This window comes from Adiantum capillus-veneris, chromosome 11, assembly GCF_014529385.1.
Source record: "Adiantum capillus-veneris isolate H3 chromosome 11, ASM1452938v2, whole genome shotgun sequence".
Taxonomy (NCBI): Eukaryota; Viridiplantae; Streptophyta; class Polypodiopsida; order Polypodiales; family Pteridaceae; genus Adiantum; species Adiantum capillus-veneris.
This window is the reverse complement of record NC_140941.1, coordinates 139,738,324-139,763,249: the sequence shown is the minus strand read 5'-3', so window position 1 is coordinate 139,763,249 and position 24,926 is coordinate 139,738,324. Positions and strand designations below refer to the sequence as shown.

At 46.3% G+C, this 24,926-nt stretch overlaps 1 protein-coding gene across 4 annotated transcripts in view; it reads left to right on the top strand.

The window, feature by feature from the left end:
* The window catches only part of LOC147448112 (uncharacterized), a 53,277-nt gene that overhangs the window by 7,970 nt on the left and 20,381 nt on the right, over positions 1 to 24,926 (top strand). The gene's annotated exons all lie outside the window — the stretch shown is intronic.

Sequence of the window (24,926 nt, the reverse complement as noted above, 5' to 3'; positions counted from 1 at the left end):
AGAGAGAGAGAGAGAGAGAGAGAGATGATGATGAAATGAAATGTTATATTAACGTCTTCAGAAGGCCAGAATGACCTATGAGACGAGAAAGTTACAATGTGGTGGATCTGATATAAAGTCAAAGTAACAAAAATGACAGAATAAAATGCTATGGAATCCGAAACAGCTAGGTGTGATCTAATCAACTAGGTGGGATAGCTAAATCACAGATCACAAAAGATCCAGCATCGGTCGCTGGCGGATCTGTCGATGCTGTGTAGTCCTCCGCAGTCGTGGACGTCTGCCAATCTGGATCTTCCTAGCTCGGTTGCTCGGTCGATCAATGTGCCTCTGGTGTGAGGCGGCGAGCCTCCTGTGGTAGTAGCTCCTCTGGGTGTCCAGTGTCTGCTCTAAAGAAGTCTGTGATCCGTCTCTGAGACTGGCTGGCCTCTCCCCTCATCAGGCTCTCTTTGTGTCTGCGCAGCTCGAGCAAGAACAGACCCAAGCATCAGCTGCGCAAGAACAGACCCAAGCATCTCTGATCCTCGTACCGCATGACTCTAGACCGAAGCCCTCTCTGAACAAGCAGTGGAAGCGGCCGCGTATCTCGTAGTAGACGGGGCAGTGGCATGTGTAGTGCAACTCTGTCTCAGGCTCCAGGTCACACAGGAGGCATGTCTTCGCCTCTGCTGGTACTCTGCTGTATCTCCCAGTCTCGATCCGCAGTTGGTGTGAAGATGTGCGTATGTGCCATCTGGCCAATAGCACATCGTATCCCATGAGACAAGTGGGTGTCCATGTATCTGGGTCTCGTCACAAAACCAACCTCCGTGAGCTGGAGAAGATGCTCTCTGTAGAAAGCCATCTTCGTGCCCAGCTCCTGTGCTGGCTGTATCCACGTCCTCCTGGTGTCTAGTTGAGTCAAGTCCTGGCGGATGAGCCTGATGATCTCGGACTGTGTGAGTCAGAGAGGGTGCATCCAGTGAGTACTAGAAGGGGGGCAGTCTGTCTATGCTGAACGGTGAACCCATGCGCTTGAAACCATGATGTTATCTCCCCATACCGGCATGCTGTATCTCCCTGCATGGCCAACTGTTGAGAGGACTCAAGTGCAAGGCGGGCATATCTGTTTCTAGGAAGTTCCCACATGTGGTGTATGAAGGAGACCGATCTGGTGAGTGCCTCAACCACTAGTGGGGGGGCAGCTAGCTCTGCTCGGATAATGGCACGTAGTACTGAGGCCTTGGCTCTAATGAGCTGTGAGATCATAGAGACTATTGGCTTCTCCATGTCCCCCCATCCATCAGTGCGACCTGTCCTCCCAGGATGGTCCAATGAAGGTCCCCAAATCTCATGTCCATAGAGCAATGCAGAAGCCACCAGGGTGTCACAGAGCCAGAGCTCCGTCCGAGGCTCCTGAAACTGAACATGTGAACGCATCCTCTCCAATCTACCCAATGTTGCATGGGCTCTGGTCAATCTAGTCTCTGCTGCTCTTCTCAATGAAAATGCTGGTCCACTAAAACCACTCCAAGGTAGGTGTAAGCATTTGTATACTCCACTATCTCTTGGCCGTATGTGAATGCGGGCGTTGACCTCCTGATCCACTATGGGGTGGTATTAAGTACCATGACCTTCGTTTTACCAAGGTTGACAAACAAACCACTTTCATGGGCAAACCTATGCAAAGCATCCAAGTGTCGTTGCATCCCCTCCGGAGAGTCGGAGATCAACACAATATCATTAGCATATAACAATAGTGGAATCCATGTTCATGCCAGTTGTGCACCTCTATCACCATCTCTCTCAATGTAGTCAGAAATCTCATCCACATACATACCAAACAGAGTAGGAAAGAGCGGGCAACCCTGCTTCACCCCAATAGTGGAATGAACCGCTGTAGATAGGCCCTCTGAGGTGCGTACATGCCCCACTACTGACCTGTATAGTGCCATGACCCCCCAAATGAGCTCTGTGGGTGCCCCCATCTTCTGTAATCTGCGCATCAATCTAGCTCTGGGTACTGTGTCAAATGCTTTGCGGAAGTCCACAAAGCTGCAATAGATTTGTCTCCCATGTGATCTGCCCTCCTCAATGATGGCTCTAAATCCTAACTGCCCGGTTGTGTATCCCCTCCCTCTTTGCTCATCTACTCAGCTGCTGCTCAAGAGAATGGATGCGTACAACTGTGCCAATGTGTGTCCGATCATGATAGTGCGATAATTCCCAGGCTCCATAGGGTCTCCTGACTTGAAGATAGGTACAATAGTAGATAGGCTCCAAGTATAAGGCAAGCCCTCACACATGGCACGGTTAAACATAACTGCTAGGGGCTCTGCTAGTAGATCTCTGGCATGCTTGAAGTGCTCAGCCACTAAGCCATCATGATCATATGCTCTCCCAGTCCTCATCTTGTCAATGGCCTTCCTCACCATCTCAGCGGTGAAAAAAGCACATGTGTGGGGGCATGGATCGGGGGGGTCCGGAAGGGGCGGCTGTCCAGGAACTGTGTACAGGGATGACGCGTACTGGCCCCAGGCCTCTGTAGAGGTAATGGCAGGGGGGGGGGGGGGGGGTTGGAGTGCTCATGAAAGAGCCGCCATGCCTCACGTGAGTCCTGACTCGAGAATAGCTGGTATAGATCCTGCTCTGGCGAGCCAAAAATGCACTCTTCTTCCGCCGCACTAGGTGTCGGAAGTCAATCTGTGACTGTTTGTGAGTGATGGTCCCCAAAAGCACCTCCCTTTGAAGTCTAGCTCTGATCTCGCGCCATTCCTCATCATACCAGCTGTTTTGGGGCATGCTCTTAGAACGGCGTCTCTGCTCAGGCTGCGTGTGTGGGTATGCCTCTGCTGCTGCATCATGTAACGTCTGTGTTAGTATAGTAGTAAGCTCCTCCAAAGGTCGCCCTGGCTCTTCTGTACACAAGCGTCTATAGATCCCATCTATGTATACAGAGTCCGTCTCCCGTGTGAAGGTGTAGCGAGTAGGAGCTGTTGCCTGTGGCGTGTGTGCTACAGTAAACTCGAAAGAGATGGTCAGTGACACAAGAGCATGGTCCACTGTCACACCAACAGGTCTGGGTCCAACCGTGAGGTCCTAGAAACTAGGGATGAGACTCGGCTGTGCCATGACATAATCCACTGTGCTAGCTCCATGTCTGTGCGGAAAGCATGTAAAACCCCCCGCATCGGAAAATCTCTGTAGGCCATTCAAGATGACCAATCCATGTGCAGTCCCCATGTCTATCAAGTGTCGTCCATACTCAGTATGCTTCCCATCCTGTGATAGTCTGGATAGGCCCGTCTCTGTAACATCCAGCTCTCTCAGCATCTCCTCTGAAGTATCATAAAAAACTATCTGATGATGGGCAGTCCTAGCATTGAAATTCCCTAGAATGATGATGTCACCATCTCTAGAGAACTCCCAGATGTCATTATCCAAAATAGAAAAGGGGACTGTCCTGTGGGTGGTGCATACAGGTACTCGGGTATGAGAGAGGAAATGAAATGTTATATTAAAGTCTTCAAAAGGCCAAAATGACCTACGAGACCAAAAGGTTACATTCATGTGTGACTCTAGTACAGTGTCATGGGAACATAAAGATAAAAAAATGAGGGTACCTAGAGTGGGTAGGTATGTAAGCCTAACCTACATTCCCTTCATCATCAACGTCCTCATCATGTAATACATCAGCTCAAAACTTATAAGGAGGGGTACAATCGCATGAGGGCTAATGAGGTGCACAACGGGGGAAGTAGACAATGGTGATTATCCCATGAGCTCTCTCATGCGTCTTTGCAATATGGCCCCATGCCTCAATGTCCTCCATGATCAGTTCTCCCAGGGGTGTGCCCAATGTCGCTCAATGATGCTTGGTAGCCTCTGATGTAGACCTTGTCTACGTTGTGAAGATCCTCGCATCCTTGGGCATCGTGAGTAGCCAAGCTGGATGGCTCAATCAAGAAGAATGCGAGATGAGGGTGTGACTGGATAAACTTGTGGTGGTAGTCCCTCTGTAGAAAGTAGCGATCTGGCTGTGCATGCATCCTCTATGTGTAGGTCCTCTCCTAACGGTAGTCTCTTTGAGGCTACGATCTCCAACAAGAAGAGACCCAGGCACCTCTGATCATAATAGTCCATGATGCAGGATAAGGGGCCAAAGCCCTCTTTGAATAAGCAATGGAAACGCTCGCAAATCTCTTAGTATGCTGTGTATTGGAAGATGTAGCGCTCCTCTGTATCTAGCTCTTTCTGGCAAACGTGGTTCGATCTCTTCTATGTGGGTATACCTTTGTATCGGCTAGTCTCTATCTCCAACTTGTCAGATGATGTGCGTAGCTGACCAATAACACATCTAATGCCATGAGATAGGCGGGTGTCACAAAGTGATGACGTGGCTGCCAGAAACCCCAACTCTAAAACCAGAAACCCTAATTTTGCTAAACCCTAACCCTAAAACCAGAAACCCTAATTCTGTTGAAACCCTAACCCTAAAATCAGAAACCTTAATTCTGTCCTAACCCTAACCCTAACCCTGATTTGCTGGACATCAGCGTGATTTACGGAAAGCTGGGTAGCTTTTTGGCGTTGCTTTTGCTACGCAAATTGCTGAGAAAGAGAGAGAGAACCCTCTTTGCTTTATTTCAGCAAGAGAGAGAAAGAGAAAGCCTCTCTGCTTTATTTATTAAAAGAAAGAGAGAGGAAGAACTTTTGCTTTATTTGCCAAGCTTTTGAGCTTTTGATTTTCAGCTTTTGGGGCTCTGCTTTTGGCAACCCTTGTAACTTTAAATAAGTGAGCAGGCCTCTCACAACTCAGAGCATCTGGACGCAGAGTCCGAGTGTGAGCGCTTGCCCGCACTCTTGTACTTTGAACTCAGATAAATACAAAAAGAAATACCGAAAGGGGCGCCAGTCTTTGGGGCCGATATCTCTAGGCACGGAACTTCGCCGGGCCAGTGTAAATCAATTGCGAACTGTGAACTGTTTTGAAGTGGTTATTTGGTGCTGTCGTGGTAGATTCTTGACTTTGAGTGTCCAAGTCTGTTACAGTGGTATGAGGGCACGGCCGATTTCTCTTCTACGAAAAATCCGATCCCAATTTTTTTTTTTCCGTGGCACCTATGGCTTCATGCAAGGATCAGTCGACTCCCTCTGCATCCGGAGATGTGGCAACGAAGATTCCGGCAAGGAGTATGGCCCGCCTCGGCTCTACTCAGGCAGAGCAACGAGAGATGGAGCGTCGTCAATTGATCGGCGATGCAACAAAGATGATGCTCAATTTTGCGAAGGTCCCAAAATTTGCAAAATATATAAGCGAGACTTCTTTTCAGGATGTTAATGCGCAGTGGCAGAAAACCACACTACCACCCCCAAAACCTGCTTTCAAGAAACCTTTTGCTCACAAGAAATATTCAGAGAAGGAATTAGAAGAGGTGGTTGATGCACGGATTGCTCAGCTTTTTGACGCGCAAAACAAAGCTAAAAAGCACGACAAAAAGCAGAAGAAAGGCACTGACTTCCCAGGTTATTTGGGTCGTCAGTCGACATTTGAAAAGGCAAAGAAACAGAAGAAGCGTGTTGGATTTGACGAAGTACCTAGTTCTTCTTCTTCTGACAGATCTTCTAGCTCATTTGACTCGAGCGAAGAAGATTGCAAAGGCAAAAAGCGAAGCAAGAAACAACACTTCGGAAAGGGCAAGAAAAAGGCAAAGAAGTCTAAATATCGCCCAGTGAGTGACAGTGCTACAGAGGACTCGTCTACAAACAGTTCAGACTCCGACGACAACAACTTTTATGCAAAGAAGAAGAATTTTTATAAAGCCAACCAATATGGCTTTCTAGAAGATAAAAGCAAGAAGGTCCTAGAGTTTAAGGTGGACAGTCAATTAAATTTGACACGTTTTTGGGATATAGAGATGCTTCGAAGGCTTTGTCTTTTGTACAACAGTTTGACATCGCTTTCGCGGGAGGACGCTACTCAGAGCACTAAGATTCGGAGAGCTGCCTCTTACTTTAAGGGGAATGCTCGAACTTGGTGGTCCACGCTTCTTTTAAACAAGACTGCGCCAGTTAAATGGCTGAATTTTAAGAATCTTTTTATTTCTTCTTGGCTGACTCAAGAGTATGAACGCGATATACGAGCTGCTTGGAACCATCTTCGGATGACCAAGAAAGATAGAGTGGACGCTTATTGCGAGAGATTCTGGAGCTCTTTTCTACCTGCCTCTTCATTCAAGAAGATCTCGTTAAAGAACAGATTGAGCGGTTTACCTTGGGTCTACCTACAGAGATCCGAGATCACTGCTTGGAACAGAAGTCAGCTTCTATTCAGGAGTTGATGAGTCATGCGAAACGGGGTTTTGCCATTCACTCTGGCAGTCTGACCTACCCCACCGATGAGGTCATGAAAGAAAGAGCTGAACAGACTTCTACAAATGAAAGTAGAAAGAGAAAGAGTAACTCAGAAAAGAAAGATGCACGACCCAAGCTTACTCCTCAGGAGAGAGCTCGCTTCATCAGGGAGGGGAAGTGCTTTGGATGTGGGGAACATCGACATATCTCCGCGAAGTGCCCTAAAAAGGCACAGAAAGAATAGAATGACAAGGACGACGAAAGGCTTGAGAGTTCAAGAGCAGCTGAGGAACGTGGAAGAAAAGGCAAGATGAAAACTGGACTGGTTCCAGATTGTGTGGGTACCGATCCCAACACAATGGACGAGAGTACAGAACTTTGCCGAGCTTGGGGCAAAGTGAAAGACCAAGAGGCCGTGATCTTCTTTGATGGAGGAGCCAAGGCCAACTTCATTTCACCGGAATTGGCGGCGCAGCTCGAGATCACTCCCGATCGGAGGGGACCACTTGCGGAGGCTTTTCTAGCGGCACCCGGCGGGGACGTAGCCATTACACCTGTCATTGGCTAACTTCGGTTGCATTGTCAAGGGTATTTGGGGCATGAGGACTTTTACATAATGCCTTTGGAAGGTTGTGATGTTCTCTTGGGAATTCCCTGGTACCACAAGAACAACGCCGTGGTCGATTATCGGGCGAGGAAAGTGACATTGACTACAGAGAAGGGCAGAACCATTGTACTTGACATTAAACTGAAGGGCGAATCTGTCCCTATTGTATCGGCTTCGGCCATTTCTAAATTAATGAAATCCAGTCTGTTTGTATACTCGATCTTTATGAAAGAGTTGAGTGATGAGGATAGGACAAATATGTCTTAAGCTTGATAAAGAACGCCAAGATTTTCTGCACTCACGTCGATTGCTTCTCAGAGGGCCTACTAGGCGAGTTACCACCTGCTCGTCCTGAAGATCATACCATTGATCTGATACCTGGAAGCACACCACCGAACCGGCCACCTTACCGTGTGAGCCGAGCACAAAATGAAGAGATTATGAACCAAGTGAAAGACCTCTTGGAAAAGGGTCTTGTCCAGCCTAATACTTCACCGTATTGCTCTCCAGTGTTGTTGGTTTTGAAGAAAGACGGATCGTGGAGAATGTGCATCGATTATAGAGCTTTCAACAAAATCACCATCAAGAACAAATTTCCGATTCCTAGGATCGATGATATACTCGACAGATTACAGTGATCCTTGTGCTTTAGCAGGATTGATTTGAAGAGTGGATATCATCAGATCAGAATCGCGCCGGGAGACGTCTACAAGACAGCTTTTCGGACGACTTTTGGGTTATTTGAGTTTTTGGTGATGCCTTTTGGCTTAACCAATGCTCCGACGACATTTAACTGGATGATGGACAAGATTTTTCGAGAGTACATGCTATTTGTTGGCACTTTCTTTGATGACATCATTGTTTTCTTCAAGAATGAGGCAGAACATAGAGATCATCTGCTTCAGGTCTTTCAGGCATTACGAGATCACAAGTTAGTGATTAATGCAAAGAAAAGTGATTTTTTCCTACCAAAGATACACTTTTTGGGACACATTGTGTCAGCAGCAGGAGTGCAAATGGATCCGGTCAAGATAGAGACAATCCGTGATTGGCCCGTTTAAGAATGTCCATGAAGTTAGAAGCTTCTTGGGACTGTGTTCGTACTACAGGCGGTTCATTCGAAAGTTTGCAGAGGTTGCTTCTCCTTTTCATATCTTGACACAGAAAGGAGTCCCTTTCTCGTGGGGACCCACAGAGGTGACTGCCTTTTAGACTTTGAATGAGAAATCGACTACGGGACCAGTTTTGACTTTGCCGGACTTGCAGAAGTCATTTGAAGTAGATTGTGATGCTTGTGGTCGTAGTCTGGGTGCGGTCTTAATGCAAGAAGGCCATGTCATTGCTTACGAGAGTTGATTGTTCTCAAGGCCGGAAATAACAACACAGATTTATGAGAAAGAGCTTTTGGCGGTTATCCATGCTTACTCAGTCGCTGCACTGCCTACTCGGAGCGGATTTTACTGTCTTTACAGACCATCAGAGTTTGCGCTACTTCTTGTCACAGAAGCAGCTATCGGAAAAGCAGATGTGGTGGGCGAACATCTTGTCACAGTTTCACTTCCAGATTGTCGATGTTCAGGGACAGAAGAATGTGGTGGCAGATGCTTTGTAAATAGCGGGATATTCCATTCGGGATGGCTACTTGATGAGAAAAACCATGCTGTTCGTTACACAGCCGTTGAGAGAAAAGGTTATGACTGAATGCCACTGTCCACCTTTTACGGGTCACCGCGGCATCGCTACCACCATGAAAGGGGTAGAGAGATACTTCTTTTGGCCGAGAATCAAGAAGGATGTGGAAGAGTTTGTGCGCAGTTGCTTGGTATGCCAAAAGGTCAAGTTTGACAGGAATAAAGCATAGGGATTGTTACAGCCTTTGCCCATATTCACTCGTCCCTGGGAAAGTATTTCATTTTTGATCTCCCGAGAACATAGAGTGGTCACGATGGTATCTGGACTGTTATTGACAGATTTAGCAAGTAGGCTCATTTCATTCCAGTGAAGAAAACAGTCAAGCCGGATCACTTAGCGAGACTGTTTGTGGCCCAGATCTTCAGATTACATGGCATGCCTAAGACGATTGTCTCCGACAGGAACCCGAGATTTACGAGTTTGTTTTGGAAAGCAATTTGGGAGAACATTGGCACGCTGCTGCAGTTCTGGTCATCGTTCCACCCATAGATTGATGGGCAATTTGAGATTGCCAATTTAGTGTTTTAGATTTATTGAAGTCTTATATTGCGGATCAGAAGACTCAATGGGAAAGTATCTACCTTTGGTGGAATTTGCCTACAATAACACGATACACTCTTCAACGGGGAAGGTGCCATTTGAGATTGTTGAAGGTGCTGCGAAGGTTCCACCCTTCCTAAGCACGAAAGATAAGATTTTGAAGCGGATGAGTATACACGTGACTTAGACACGGCTTTTGCCAAGGTCCGCGAGGCTTTGCAGAAATCTCAAGAACGACAGAAAAAGGCAGCGGATCGCCATCGTCGCGATTTGAAACTGAAGGAGGATGATTGGGTGCTCTTACGTTTTGAGAAGGCACGCCCGAGAAAGAAAAAGGGAAAAGAGAGGCTTTTTCCAAAGCTTAGTATGCGATACTACGGACCTTTCCAGATCTCGAAAAGATCAATGATGTCTCCTTCCGACTGAAACTGCCTGACACTCGGAGGATTCACAATGCATTCCATGTGAGTCTCTTGAAACCTTTTAAAGGTGATGTGCCTGATGATGGGGAGCCTGATGAGCAACCCGAAGTGGAAGAAAACGAGGAGATCCTTGTTCTTGAACAGATTTTGGCACATAAGGATACAAAGAATAAAGGTAAAGTCCGAAGGCGGTTCTTGGTTAAGTTCAAGAACTATCCTGCATTGGATGCGAAGTGGATGGAGGAGGAGGACCTAGCAGATACTCCTCAAATTGTGAAACTTTATCTCGAAGCTTTTGGTTTAGCATAGTCTACTCCAAATGGAACCCAGAATTCAGCTTGGCCGGAGATCTGGTGTAGTGGGATGCACAAGAGGGGAGTTACTCCGCTCCTTTGTCAACAGATGCCTCGATTTTTTAAAGACTAGAGTCACTGATGTCTCTTTGAGCTTCAAGGATATTGAGAGTTGGTAGTATTCTGCTGGATGACTTTATGAAATGGAATTCCAAAAAATATGAAACTGACTTGTTCTTGACTTGTTTAAGTGTAGGAACTGAGACTGCAACATTTCGGTCTAATTGATCTCGAGTAGACATGGTTGCAATAGGGGTTAGTCAATTAGGCATCGATGAGGTCCCGACTGGATCTAGATGCGATTGCTAGCTACATTGTCGATAAATCATGGTCTAAGATTCAAATGAGTCCTGTGATGTCCTGTGATGTCGTGTGATGTGACTGTCGATTGGTACATGTGCTAGATGTGTGTTTCTAGTACGTAGGTACTAATAGTCAGTGTCTGCTAAGATGGTTTATTGCCTCTGTCTGTTTTGCATGCGTAATTGAGGGCGATTACAATGCTTTCAAGAGGGGGGTATGTCACAAAGTGATAACGTGGCTGCCAGAAACCCTAATTTTGTTGAAACCCTAACCCTAAAATCAGAAACCCTAATTCTGCCCTAACCCTAACCCTAACCCTGATTTGCTGGACATCAGCGTGATTTACGAAAAGTTGGGTAGCTTTTTGGCGTTGCTTTTTCTACGCAAATTGCTGAGAAAGAGAGAGAACCCTCTTTGCTTTATTTCAGCAAGAGAGAGAAAGAGAAAGCCTCTCTGCTTTATTTATTAAAAGAAAGAGAGAGGAAGAACTTTTGCGTTATTTGCCAAACTTTTGAGCTTTTGATTTTCAGCTTTTGGGGCTCTTCTTTTGGCAACCCTTGTAACTTTAAATAAGTGAGCAGGCCTCTCACAACTCAGAGCATCTGGACGCAGAGTCCGAGTGTGAGCTCCTGCCCACACTCTTGTACTTTGAACTCAGATAAATACAAAAAGAAATACTGAAAGGGGCGCCAGTCTTTGGGGCCGATATCTCTAGGCACGGAACTCCACTGGGCCAGTGCAAATCAATTGTGAATTGTGAACTGTTTTGAAGTGGTTATTTTGTGTTGTCACGGTAGATTCTTGACTTGGAGTGTCCAAGTCTGTTACAACAGGTGTCCATATATTTGGGGGGTGACGTAAACCCATCATCTATCGTTTCGAGAAGATGGTCTCAATAAAAAGCCATCCTTGTCTCCAACTCATGTGATGGAGACAGCCAAGTACTCCTAGTATTCAAGTGAATGAGATCATGTCTGATAATCTTGCTAATCTCTGAATGTGTGATGGTGAGGGATGGTGGGTGCATCCAAGGAATTCTAAAAAGGGGACAGCCTGTCGATACTAAATCCATGTAGCTCAAGCCTGTCGATACTAAATCCATGTAGCTCAAACCATGCTGATATTTGTGCAAACCAACATGAAGTATCACCCTCATTGGCTAGTTGTCGCGATGACTGAAGCGCTAGTCGTGCATATCGGTGGCCTTGAAGCTTCCATGGGCTATGTATCACGAGGCTGTGACAATCACTAACCTTAGTTGTTGGTTTCTTTTAACTTGATTTTTATTTAATTTTTGAGACCCTCTTTTTGAAGTCTCAAACAACCAGTGTGAAACGGCTGACGGTTGAGAGTTTCACCTATAGCAGTAATGGCTAGGTCACCACGAGTTGATCGAGCTAATCGGCACTGAAATCCGAGCAGTAAAAGGTTGGCTAGGCTCAATTCAAAGTCATTTAGGCTCGCGCGACACTTATAAGTTGGTGGGTACTAGTAAATTAACTCAAAAGAGGCAAAGTGGACACATGGCCGGGCCAAGTACAGATGCCAGCGAGTTATGCAGAGCATGGGGTAAAGTGAGAGATCAGATGACACTCATCTTCTTTGATCGAGGTGCCAAAGCAAACTTTATCTCACCAGAGTTAGCTATGAAACTGGGCATTAGAGCTGAAGAGATGGGGTACACGGCAGAGGCAGAGTTGGCATGTCTTGGCCACTCAGAGTGTGTTACTCCCATCATTGGAAAGCTGTGTCTGCATATTTAGTCGTATATGGACATAGAATAGTTCTATATCATGCCATTAGAATGGTGTGATGCATTACTGGGAATTCCGTGGATGTTCCGAACACATGGCGTGCTTGATGTCTGCGACGACAAGACGATCACCCTTCAACATAGGGGCAAAACTCATGTTTTGGATTTAAAGCTCAAAGGGGAGTCTGTCCCTATTGTATCTCCTTCAGCTATCACTTTTGTAATTAAAAATCATCTTTCTGTGTACTTGATCTTTGCACGTGATGTTTCAGATAATTGTCAGTGAAATTTTTCTGTGTTAGATAAAAGAAAGTCAGGTTTTTTGTGAGAGTTTAATGATTGTTCCTCTGATTCATTACCGTCGCAATTGCCCCCGGAGAGGCTTGAGGACCATGCGATAGATTTGATGCCAGGGTGTAATCCACCGAACAGACCTCCCTACCAGGTTGGTGCGGCGCAGCAGAAAGAGATTATGGGCCAGGTACAGGAGCTTTTAGAGAAGGGGTTGATTCAGCCTAGTTCTTCACCTTTCTGCTCCCCAGTGCTTTTAGTGCAGAAGAAGGATGGCTCTTGGCGCATGTGTATTGATTACCGTGCATTGAATAAGAATACCATCAAGAACATGTTTCCTATCCCAAGGATTGATGATATTCTTGACCGTTTAGAGGGTGCTGTAATTTTCAGCAGGATAGACCTTAAGAGTGTGTACTATTAGATTCGTATAAGGCCAGAGGATGTGCACAAGACTGCGTTTAGAACAACATATGGTCTTTATGAGTTTTTAGTGATGCCATTTGGTCTTACAAATGCTCTTGCCATGTTTAATAGAATGATGGACCGGATTTTCCGCTCGCATCAGAAGTTTGTCGGCACATTCTTTGACGACATGATAGTTAAGAATGAAGAGGAGCATAGGCGCCCCTTGACCATTGTGTTCGAAGAGCTACGCAATCAACAGGTTACTTGTCAATCCTAAGAAAAGTGAATTCTTCTTGGAAGAGACCCACTTTCTTGGCCACATAGTGTCAAAGGATGGTGTTCGAATGGATCCCGCAAAGGTTGAAGTTATTAAGACATGGCAGACTTAAAGACTGTGCACGATGTTTGAAGCTTCTTGGGATTGTGTTCATACTATAGAAGGTTTATCAGGAGTTTTGCAGAGATAGCTTCACCTCTTCACGCTTTGCAAAAGAAAGAGGTCACTTTCAGATGGACCCAAAGAGAGATGTCAGTTTTCAGTCTCTTAAAGGAAAAGTTCACTTCAGATACTGTGATTGTTTTACCAGATCTTAGGAAGTCATTTGTGGTCCAGTGTGACGCGTGTGGCAATAGCATTAGAGCAATGCTAATGCAAGATGATCGGGTTATGAGAGCAGAATCCTACAAGGTCCAGAAAAGACTATGCAAATCTATGAGAAAGAGTTATTGGTCGCAATTCATGTGCTCTCTAGTTGGAATCACTACCTGTTAGGTATGACCTTTCTTGCGGGTACATGCAATGATAAAAGCGTGCTAACAACACAAGATCATCAATGGCATGTATATATGGCATGCAATCAAGGACGTTTGCGATTTCAAGAGGGGGGTATGTCACAAGGACGTGGCAATGGCTAATTACTGTCACGAGGACGTGGCAACTGCTAACCTTAGTTGTTGGTTTCTTTCCAATGATTTTTATTTAATTTTTGAGACCCTCTTTTTGAAGTTGCAAATGGTCAGACATTGTATGGCCAGTGTGAAATGGCCGATGGCCGAGAGTTTCACCCGCAGTTGGGAAGGGCAGGTCGCCACGAGATGGTCGGGCCGGTCGACACTGGAATCCGAGCAGTAAAAGGGTGTCTAGGCTTAGTTCAGAGTCATTTAGAACCCCTCGCTACACTTTCAAGTCGGTGGGTACTAGGAATTAACTCAAAAGGGGCACAAGGGACACTTGGCGGCCTGTGAGCCATTCTGCATGCCACATCAGCTGGGGGGTGCCCATTTTGAGAGAGAGAGAGACGCTGATTTGGGGCTGCCTCTTCTTCATTAAGTGACTATAGAGTGTGGGTGAGTAGTAGGTGCAGGTCTCAAAGCTTGCCTTTTCCCTTGTCTTATGTAGCACGATGATTCTGCTCTCGTGCATCTCTCTCCCCCTTTGAATACAGGAACGTGATGCCCTGCTTGAGGGCTTTTCATCTGTATGTACAATTATGTGGGTTTATGCGCGATTGCCGAGGTAAGAGCCTCTTGCACAGGTACTGGATTAGCTAATCCCCCGCAGGTACAGGTGAATTCGGAGAGATTTCACGCAAGAAATCTCGTCCCATTCAAAGGGCAAGTAGCCCTACAGGTGCAGGAACTTGAGGACTTGCTACAGATGCGACTGGCTCGCAAAACAGAGCCCAAAACAGGGAAATACAGCTTGCTGTGTATTTTTGCAGGTTTAGGGTTTCGGCCCTAAACAGTCCCTAATACCCCAAGGAGGTCCGGGGATGTGAGGGGACCGTTGTACAGGTGATTTGGTGCATTTTTCAGGGCAGTAAACAGAGAATTCAGCGTGTTGCAGATTCTCGCCAGGTTTTACAAAATGTCCGTATTTGTCAGGAAAGTCATCTTTTGCGTAGGGATATTGTTTGTGAAGCGTCCTAGTACAGTTATGCTACCAAAATCGGTCCAGAACAGGTCACTTTCAGGCCGGATTATGCGGGACAGCTCGTAGGAAATCACAAGTTTTATTCCTTCTTTGAATACAATAAAGAAATACCGAAAGGGGTGCCAGTCTTTGGGGCCAACAAGTGTCGGTGTTTGCTTGGTAGAGCTTTAGCTTCCAAGCCGGGTGTGTTTGAAGTATCAATTCCCGTTACAGGTTTTCTTTTGCAAAGTTTCTCTCTGTCCTAAAGTCTAAAGTAAAGTTTCGGGTGAAAGCCTACGTCTACCGCCCTACGGACCGATTTCAGCCACCTTTCAGAGTCCGCATGTTGCATTAAATGGACAGGGAACTAGTTTCTAGGCTTTTTCCACCACCCATGGTACATCCTGGGTATTTCGGAGGTGGATTAGTGTTTCAGAGCATGGCTTGTTATGTGCCTGGAAACTAGCAATATATTCGGGAACAATGTTTGGGGGTATGCAAGGCATGATGCCAAACCCCATGTATGGAAATATTGGCATGCAACAAGGGTTTCAATGCAACTAGGGCGAGCTTGGGGTGCCACATGGAAATTTTGGCATGGACAGTTTTTTCAACAAGCAGGCACATATGGCACGAGTGACGCAGAATGTCAATGGCCAAGGGGTGCCGATGATCCCTATTACACAATGCCCATGTTGTAGACAATTCCCTATGACAATTTGGGAGCACCGGAAAAGCCAAAAGGTTACAAAGAAGGTGGTGCGACTGTAAAGTTTGATACTTTCAGCGGCTTTGAGGATAAGGCAAAGGCTCTTACTTTCCTTCTCAGCAGTTTGCTATAGCTTATGCAGGCCCCAGGGGAGAATTTTACAGAGGCCTCCAAGGTTAGGAAAGGTGTCATTTTCGTGAAAGGCAATGCGCTTACATGGTGGACGACACTATTGATGCAAGGACAGACACCTGCCGCATGGGTATACTTGATTCAAATGTTTGCATGTGCGTGGCTGTCAGATGAATTTGAAGCCGATGTCATGACGGATTAGCACCAACTCACTGCGGCTACTTGCAAGAGCCTAGAGGAGTACAATCAGAGGTTCTGCAAAGCGTTGCTCTCAGTAACTTCCTACAGGTTCGTGCCATTGACAGAGCAGATTGAGAAGTATTGTTGTGGGCTACCTAGAGGGCTTAGAAACTTCCTACAGGTTCGTGCCATTGACAGAGCAGATTGAGAAGTATTGTTGTGGGCTACCTAGAGGGCTTAGAAACTACTGCACAAAGAACATAGTGTCTACCCTTACTTAGCTTATGGAAGTTGCCAAGACTAATCATACCTTGTTGAAGGGAGTAGATAGTGGGTTTCAAGGCAATGTGAAAGGGGGTACGTCAAAGAAAAGACCAACAAAGAGGTCCTTTGCAAAAGCGGTTCCTGAAGCTTCCCAGGATTCAGAAAGAGAAGAGAAAGTTGAAGATTCTACTGAGTTTTTTGGAGCTTTGGCCAAACGAAAGAAAAGTTAAGGGAAAAGTTGCACGACGGTATTTGGTGAAGTTTAGGAACCATCTACCTACGGATGCAAAATGGATGGAAGAGTGTGAATTGCTACAATCACCAAATGTATTGCAGCTTTACCTTGAGGCCCTTGGGTTACAACCTACGTATGCCCCAACTCAACGTGCTCAAAGGAGGGTTAATAATGGAGCTAGAACATCAAATGTACATACAGATTCAGTGCAATAGAAGTGGACAATGTTCTATAAATGCTAAAGATATTATGCTCACTTCTTTCGTAGATGAAATGACAAAAGCATGAAGGTCTCATTAAGTCATTTGTATCTATGTTTCAGGACCTTTCCTGCGGATACATGTATGATAAAAGGGTGCTAGTCACACTAAAGCATATATGGCATGCAATTGAGGACGTTTGCGATTTCAAGAGGGGGGTATGTCACGAGGCCGTGGCTACCACTAACCTTAGTTGTTGGTTTCTTTTCCTTGATTTTTATTTAATTTTTGGGACCCCCTTTTTGAAGTCACAAATGGTTGGACATTGTGTGTCTAGTGTGAAACGGCCGACGGTCGAGAGTTTCACTTGCAATGGGGAAGGGTAGGTCGCCATGAGATGGTCGGGCCCATCAACATTGAAATCCGAGCAGTAAAAGGGTGTCTAGGCTAAGTTCAAAGTCATTTAGGTCCCCTCGCTACACGTTATAAGTCGGTGGGTACTAGGAATTATCTCAAAAGAGGTAAACTGGACACATGGCGGCTCAGGCAAATTTGCCAGACTTAGCATGAAGAGGGGGCGCCCAAATGGTGAGAGGAGGTTGATTTTTGAATAAGTGTGCTACACTGTGTGTGTGTGTGAGAGAGAGTAGTGGGTGCAGGTGATCACAGCTTTAATGGAAAGCATGCCTTCTCCCTTGTCTCATATAGCGTGATGATTTGCTCTCGTGCATCTCTCTCTCCCCTTCGCACGCATGGTATTACCCCACTAGTTGGGCTTCACAGATGACCATGTATAGTTCTGGGGGTTTATGCGCATTTGCCAAGGCAAGAGCCTTCTATACAGGAACCGGATTAGCTAATTGTTAATCCCCCACAGGTACGCACAGTTTGCCAAGATGTGAAAACAGAGTTTTCTCGCGTGAAGACTTGTCCGTTTCAAGAGGAACTGTCCCATTGTGTGCGGGTGCACCTGAGGCCCAAAACGATCCAAAACAGAAAATTACAGCCTGCTGTGTTTTTCTGCAGGTTTAGGGTTTCGCACCTAAACTGCAGGACATCGCCAGGGGAGCTTCGGGAAAGCCTTGGGATGCTTAAACAGGGCTTTGGGCACGTGGCAGTGATAAAACAGGGAATTACAGCATGCTGAAATTGACCTGCAGCTCATTGAAAAGCTTCCAAATCGTAAGGGAAAGTGTCCTTGACGTGTACTTTTGAGGTTTTTGCTCCATTATGCCGGCGAAATTGGGTCAAAATCTTGCAATTCCAGCCATAGACAAGTTTGGACAGCTTGGTGAGAGTTAGGTGAAAGTGTTCAGATCGTCTATTTGCAATAAGAATAAAGAAATACGGAAAGGGGCGCCAGTCTTTGGGGGGAGAGAGAGAGAGAGAGAGAGAGAGAGAGAGAGAGAGAGAGAGAGAGAGAGAGAGAGATATTCCATGCTCACCATCCCCCTAGCATACGCGTCATCCTCCTTGCACCCCTCTGCTCTGCCTCCGCCTTTCCTTTCCCTGCGCGTCGAAATTGCGTCGATTGCCACTACTTTCCTACTCGCCCACGCCTATTTTGCTCGTAGGCCGGTTTCAGCTGGCATCAACGGGCATGCGTTGGTTTTAATGTATTGCGAGTTGTGTTTGAGAGAGAGAGAGAGAGAGAGAGAGAGAGAGAGAGAGAGAGAGAGAGAGAGAGAGAGAGAGAGAGAGAGAGAGAGAGAGAGAGAGAGAGAGAGAGAGAGAGAGAGAGAGAGAGAGAGATTCCATGCTCACCATTCCCCTAGCCTGCGTGTCATCCTCCTTGCATCCCTCTGCTCTGCCCTCGCCTTTCCTTTCCCTATGTGTCGAAACCGTCATGTTGCCTTCACGTGCTCGATTCGCCCCTGTTGTTGCCTTGCTCTTCTAGCTCACGTTAGCCCACCCCATATTGCCGCTGTTGCCCTACTCGCCCACGCCTGCTCTGTTGCCTGTGTTCCCTCTGCCTAACCAGCCCACCCCTACCAGCCCTAGCTCAACTTGGCAGCCCCTACCGGCCTCCCAAACCCTTGCCCTAGTCCAACCTGCGAGCCCCCACACGCCTTCTAAACACACCTGTCTTCGTCTCGCCTACCGCTACCAAACCTATCGATCCATGCCCTGCCCGTGTCTCACTCTCCTGCACCCTCTTTTTTAAGCCTCTTTTGGGTTTGAGGGGTACTCTCCTCTTCACCTACACATTTCAGCATTTTGAGGGATGAGGAAGGGAACGTCAAGGTTTCTTCTTGAGGGTTCAATTTCAATTCACCTCAAGTACTATGGCACCTTCTATGGTTATTCCAGAAGATCTATAGCGCAAGATTGATGATCGTATTGAAGTTCTCTCTCAAAGTGTGGTTGTTGGCCGCTAGGTGGGATGTTCCTACGCTTGTGTAAACATCCGAGAGTGGTTTTCGTGCACTCGAACTGGTTCTGATGAAGGCAAAGTGGAGGATATCATCTTACTCGACAGAGTTACTTCCATTGCTGTTTTTTCATCAAAGGAAATTGCCTCTAGGGTCATCAACTGCACTCCTCTTGACTTCGGGGACAAAATGGTTTTTTGCACCCATGGTACGAGGATTTTTCATTTGCTGCTTTTGAGGACAAATGTCAGGTTTCAAAATATCTAGTTAAAATATCTTTCCCAAGGCTTCCAACACAGTTTTGGCTGCCAGACATGTTGAGGCTGATGGGTTCTATCTTGGGAATACCATTCGTGTGCATAGTACAGATCCAGACATCTGTGCCATCTATAAAGGTGGCTACTATATCTCCCATTGTTTTTCCTGATACCATCATTTTTGAGTGGACAGGGGTGCTGCACTCACAAGGGATTGTGGTCACAAGCAGACTGAACCAATGCCTTAGATGTCATGAGATGGGACACTCTGTAAGAGATTGCCCGAAAGTGCGACAATAGAGACAGACTGGTCGGAGAAGGAGACCACCCTCACAACCTCAACAGAGTTTTGCACAACAACAGGACTTCGCGCGTAGAGTTAGCAGCAGCAAAGTGTTCATCAGCACAGCGGGGAGCAGCTACAGAGACATACATGTACACAGATACAGGCACTGTCTATCCTTGTTTACAGAAGAGTAGTGAGATAGAGGTCGGTAGAGGCAGAGCAGCCCCCAGACAGATCTCCAGAGGAGAGGTTACCTGATTAGGATCGAGAGGAGGTATCAAAGCAGTTAGATAGAGGGATAGAGGAGGATCAACAATCCATGGCATTTGAGGAGCAGCGTGAGTTGCCTAGGATAGACTAGTCCAGTAGACTTTGGATCTCTTGGAGCTTCAGTCACAGGTGCCTCCCACAGTAGGCCCTGTTCAGGGGGAGCAGGTTGGTAGTGAGTCTTTGCATTTTGTTGAGGATTTTGACTATTCTGTAGGCTTTGCATCTCTTGTAGATGTCCCACTGTCTGAGAGATCCTATCAACTCAAATCTTAGTGGTTGGCCCATGGAGATCTCGAGATGTTTCTTTGAGGAGTGGGCCACTTTTTGTCGATATGCTTTTCCTACAGTTATCAGGAACACGTCACATTCTTCTCGATCGAGTGAGCGCACCCATGATCAGATTTAGAGTACAGGTTTTACATAATCTGTCACAAACTGCTGACGTGTCAAGTCACTGAAGAGCAGAGCCAACGTTCAGATCATGGCCGAGGTGCCTAAACCCTAAGAAGAACAAGCAACAACAGAAGAAGAAGTCCTACCAACTTATGAGACCCCGTCCAATGGGGCCCAAGTGACATAAAGGAATTAAAATAAAGCTGAACCCTCACACACACTCACAAAAGACATCGTAGAAATTGATGATGTGGCAGCTGTACGGACATCCCGAAAATTGCGCTGACATGTTGACGTGGCAGCTTGTACGGATTTCCATGATTTGTGCTGCTGACGTGGCAGTCGTATGGATTCCCATAAATGACGTTGGCAGTTTTTGGGCATTGCTTTTGGACCAGATGCTTTTGAGTTTGAAGGCTTTTCATGTAATTTTCTTTTAGGCCTAGGGACTTTAAATATGAGGCCATGGGCTCATTCTTTGGCATGCTTCCTGGAGAAGGTGCAGAGCATGGAGTACCGGCTTGTACTGTGTTGATGCATATAAAGAAATACCGAAAGGGGCGCGAAGGTTTGGGGCCAATACTCTTTGGGGTGGAATTCCGCCACGCCGTGTCGCGTGTCGTCTCTCTCTCTCTCTCTCTCTCTCTCTCTCTCTTTCTCAGTTCAATTGTTATTGAAGTACTAAAGTCTGTTTAGTCCGTTCTTTTCCATTGGCACGTGGTGCCCGTCTTGTGACAGTGGTATCAGAGCATCAGACATGTGCTTTTCTGAAAGCATACCGGTCCTACAAAAGAGCAGACAGAGCAAACCAGTTTCCCAACAAAGTCACTTATTATTAAAAGTGAAAAATGACTAAAATAGAGAAAATAGGTTCTATGCACTGTAAAATGCTCATGATGGATTCTGGTTGTAATTCTGATGATCATGCTGTGTGCAACCATAGGATATGCAACTACTCTAGGTGCCTGGACATGCACAACTTGCGCACACGCTCACAAAGAAGCCATAACTGTCACGGGGACGTGGCAACTGTTAACTATGTCACGAGGACGTGGCAATTGCTAACTTTAGTTGTTGGTTTCTTTCCAATGGGTTTTGTTTTATTTTTGAGACCCTCTTCTTGAAGTAGCAAACGGTCGGACGTTGTATGGCCAATGTGAACGGTAGTTTCACCCGCAGAGGGGTAGTGGTCGGCACTTGAATTCGTATGGTAAGAGGATGTCTAGGCTCAGAGCAAGATCATATAGGTCCCCCCGTCGCACTTAGCAAGTTGGTGGATACTAGGAAGTGAACTCAATAAAGGCCTAAAGTCAAGGTGTGACTACCAAAAGAAAGTATTCGACAGTTGGGCCACATTGCACTTTTGGATGCGGTCCCAATGAGGACAGATAGTCAGATGACCACAGGGAGCTCAACGGAATCATTTCCTAAGATTTAGGGAACTGCTATTTTGGGCCACGAAATGTGTTCGCGTGATTACCTCCGGTATGACTAGGGGAACAACTTTACAACTCTGTTGCGAAGTCAATTGGGTGACCAATCGGGAAATTTTTAAGTGGCGAACCCGAAACGGGAAAATGCTTTTAAATGCGCCAAGTGTCAATTTCTCATGCACTTTCCTTCTACAGAAAAAAGGGCGCTGATTTTTAAGCTGGGAAGAGGCCTCATTTGCAAACTGTCACAGGTTAAGAGCTATGGAGTGCTTCCTTTCCCTCTTATGTAAAGTGTGGTGCCATGAGTGATGCCCTGCACGCTACGCACTGCTCTCTCGCTCCCCGATGAGCAGTATGTTATGCCCCTCTAGTGGGCTTTTCATTTGGCCAATGTACAGTTATGTGGATTCATGCGCGATTGCCAAGGCAAGAGCCTCTTGCACATGTACTGGATTAGCTAGCGGCTAATAACCTACAGGTACAGGTGAATTCGGAGAGGTTTTTTCGTCAGAAATCTCGTATGATTCAAAGGGCAAGTAGCCCTATAGGTGCGGGAGCTCGAGGTCTTACTACAGATGCGACCGGCACGCGAAACGGAGCCCAAAACAGGGAATTACAGCCTGCTGTGTATTTTTGCAGGTTTAGGGTTACGGCCCTAAACGGTAATACCCATAGGAGGTTCGGGGACGCGAGGGGACCGCTGTACAGGTGATCTGGCGCATTTTCGGGGCAGAAAACAGAGAATTCAGCGTGCTGCAGATTCTCGCCAGGTTTTGCAAAGTGTCTGTATGCGTCGGGAAAGTCATCTGTTGCGTGGGGATACTGATTGTGAAGCGTGCTAGTACAGTTATGTTGCCGAGATCGGGCTAGAACAAGTGTTTCTTAGCCTAGATTGTGTGGGGCAGCTCGTAGGAGATCACAGGTTTATTCCCTCTGTTAAAGAATAAAGAAATACCGAAAGGGGCGCACTGACGACGTTAGTGGGGATGTCGTGGTATTTAGTCAATACTATGCATGATGGAGCTGATGGTTATATCGTCTTGTGGGTGACTACCATGGGTCTATACCTTGCACTTTCCTTCAAGGGTGAATCTGGGCTTATCCTGGATTCATCTAGGTATATTTTTTAGTCATATAGCGGACATGCAGACTTCACATTGTGAAGTTTTCGTCCGAGCTACGACCAGTTGATATTGTGCTAATTCTTTCTATCTTTTGTGGTGCGTATGCCCTATCAACTACCTCATTTGTGCTAATTTTTTTGATTTCATGCTTCTTTTAGTGCTAGGCTTCATTATGGCTGAGTCTGCCCTTGATCTCCGGAGTCATGACAGAAACTCAATACGCTGAACTTTGTGTTGATGTATGCTCATGTGTGTGTGCGTGTGGTGTGTGTAGTGTTGCGGAGCATATGTTAGTACCTAGTTCTACACCCACTATTGGGCACTGACGACGTTAGTGGGGATGTCGTGGTATTTAGTCAATACTATGCATGATGGAGCTGATGGTTATATCGTCTTGTGGGTGACTACCATGGGTCTATACCTTGCACTTTCCTTCAAGGGTGAATCTGGGCTTATCCTGGATTCATCTAGGTATATTTTTTAGTCGTATAGCGGACAAGCAGACTTCGCATTGTGAAGTTTTCGTCCGAGTTACAACCAGTTGATATTGTGCTAATTCTTTCTATCTTTTGTGGTGCGTATGCCCTATCAACTACCTCATTTCTGCTAATTTTTTCGATTTCATGCTTCTTTTAGTGCTATGCTTCATTATGGCTGAGTCTGCCCTTGATCTCCGGAGTCATGACAGAAACTCAGTACGCTGAACTTTGTGTTGATGTATGCTCATGTCACGTGTGTGTGCGTGTGGTGTGTGTTGTGTTGGGGAGCATATGTTAGTACCTAGTTCTACTCCCACTATTGGGCACTGACGATGTTAGTGGGGATGTCGTGGTATTTAGTCTTTAGTATGCATGATGGAGCTGATGGTTATATCGTCTTATGGGTGACTACCATGGGTCTATACCTTGCACTTTCCTTAAGGGTGAATCTGGGCTTATCCTGGATTCATCTAGGTATATGCCAATTTTGGGGCCTATAGGTTGTCGGCGTCTGCTCGGAGCATTCTAGCTTCCGAGCCGTGTGTGTACTTAGGTGTTAATCCTCGTTATAGGTTACCTTCGCAAAGTGCTCTGTGTGTGTGTCTAAAGTAGGTGAAAGCCAACGCCTACCGCCCCACGGGTCGGTTTCACGGGTCGGTTTCAATAACACTTCCTAAGCTGACCTGAACCCTAGACCTGAAGTAGCTTGTCCACATGCACATAGGGTTAGATATGCACGTGGTATCCGCTCCTTTTCAAAGTGAGGTACTGGTACCGAACTGTATGGCGTCGAGGGAGAGCGCCAACAACGTCTGAAATCCTGGGAAGGACTCTTCGCAAGCCCACTCTGATGCGTGGATCGTGCGATACTTGAACTTCATAAAGGTCTGCATGTAAGGTGCTGTGGAATGAATGTTGAACTTTGCTCAAGATGAGTGTTCCGAACTGTGCCAAGGGTTCCTTTTACTTACAAAAGCGAGAGCCTTCCGTTCCTTTAGTGAGAGAGTGCAATGGACACAAACAAAGTGAATGGACACTGTGAATGAAGGTACATGAGACTGAGAGATAGAGAGAGAAGAGAATACGACGCCAGAATGTTGTCAAGCCCTCCTCCGAAGGCCCCACTCTCTATGGCGAGAGCGGTCTACTTATGATTGCACAAATCTCTACAATGCTTGGACTTGCCGACGATGAGGACGACGACGAGACGGGCTGAAATCTGAAACTGCTAATGGCTGAAATCTGCAAATCTTCTATCTGTTGAATTCTGACTCTATGTCGATGGCGACGATGCGACGACGACGTGCTGAAAACGTAGATGCTGAAATCTGCGTTTTCCGGGCTGAATCTGCAAACTACGCGGGATCTGACCGTGCGGCGAGGATCTGTTGCAGGAAGGTGAGATCTGCGAGGTTCGGGGGTTCTACTGTGGAGTCTGACTGCTGAAAACTGAAAACGCTGGTGCTACTGCTCCTTTTGTCGCGAAGATCTGCAAAAATGCTAGGTCTCTGGATGATCCAAAAACGCTAGGCTGATTTGGGGTTCTGCAGTGAAAATCTGCTAATGCTAGGGCTGATCTGCTGTTTTGGGGGAATTTGCTAATGCTAGGGCTGATCTGCTGTCTACTGTCGCTGTGAATCTGCAAGTGCAAAAACGCTGGCTCATCTAATGCAAAAATGCTATGCCGTCTGCAATGCTGAAAACGCTAGAGTTGTCGCGGGATCGGTCTTGCTGAGAAGTTTGCCTGTTGAGCAAGGTGCTCCTGCTGCCTCTGCTGCCAGAAAGTGCTAACTTTGGTTTGCTTATATATTATCTTAGCAAAATTGCCCTACCCAGTTTCCAACAAAAGTCACTTAAAAATAATAAGTGAAAAATATCAAAAATAGGGAAAATAGGTCTATGCACTGTAAAAATGCTACTGATGGGATCTGACTGGAATCTGATGGTCATGCTGTGTGCAACCAAAGGATATGCATCT